Source organism: Anastrepha ludens, chromosome 2, assembly GCF_028408465.1.
Source record: "Anastrepha ludens isolate Willacy chromosome 2, idAnaLude1.1, whole genome shotgun sequence".
In the NCBI taxonomy this organism is placed as follows: Eukaryota; Metazoa; Arthropoda; class Insecta; order Diptera; family Tephritidae; genus Anastrepha; species Anastrepha ludens.
This window is the reverse complement of record NC_071498.1, coordinates 76358829-76359895: the sequence shown is the minus strand read 5'-3', so window position 1 is coordinate 76359895 and position 1067 is coordinate 76358829.

Sequence of the window (1067 nt, the reverse complement as noted above, 5' to 3'; positions counted from 1 at the left end):
GACGACGGCAATCACGCGTTGAATGATCGCTTCTTATGCACAAAAACGTAACCGGCTCTGCTTTGTCAGAGCCCATCTTTCTGCCACACAGGAAGCCATAAACTTAGGCAAGTGAAGGCTTTGTGCTGTCCCCGGAAAATTGGATACTGGACAGAGTGTTAGGCTTATCTAGATCTCCTTTCTATGGCATACAGTTCTACTCGTCGACGGCTATCACCTTGTTGAAAAGTTCAAACCAAGTTACAAATCGTCATATGAATTCAAAAAAGCCCTAAGTTACAAAAAATTCAAAATCGACTTTTTAGTTGATTATTATGCACTGTATCATTATACATGTTCCTTTAAAATTTTATAATCCAACAACCAATAATGACGTTGGTATAAACAAAATTCGAAAAGCCGGTGACGGTGACGGTGAATAAAACATTCTCACTTTAAAAGGTTTTTTGCTTCTCCTGTAAAATTTTTAAAATGTAACTTAGGGCTTTTTTGATTTCATGTGACGAAATAATGGATAACGGGCCTCAACTGAAGATTACAGTGGACTACTGTCATGTCAATGGCAGCAATTTAAATGTGTTAAATAGCTTGCGTGTAGACCTGCGAAATAAAGCTGTAGTGCCTTGAAGATTAAGGTGGTGAAATAAAGTAGTGCCGGATAACCTGGCGAAAACTATTTATTTCTAAAAATTTAAAAATACAAATGTATAGCATGACAAATCAAATTGAATTGCAAACAATACAATGCCTACCGCAGTTTACGACCTTCCTCTTATACGTTCACGACACTACTTGTCATTTGGGAGTGCAGCGAATATACAAAAAGGAGCTCGCAAAAAGCGATGAGCTTACATCGATTAATGTTAAACAAATTAGGAATCAGCGTTGTGTTACACATACATTTATATGAAGCTCTTCGTATAGCCAAAAGTGAGCAACGCCAACCCCAAAGTAAAGCGTAAAGATGGGCAACTCATTTTTTCGCATGCATCGACAATCAGTAGACGTAAACAAATAAAATTATTCCAAAAATGTTTAACCCGAGTTAAATTGAAATAAGTATGGTA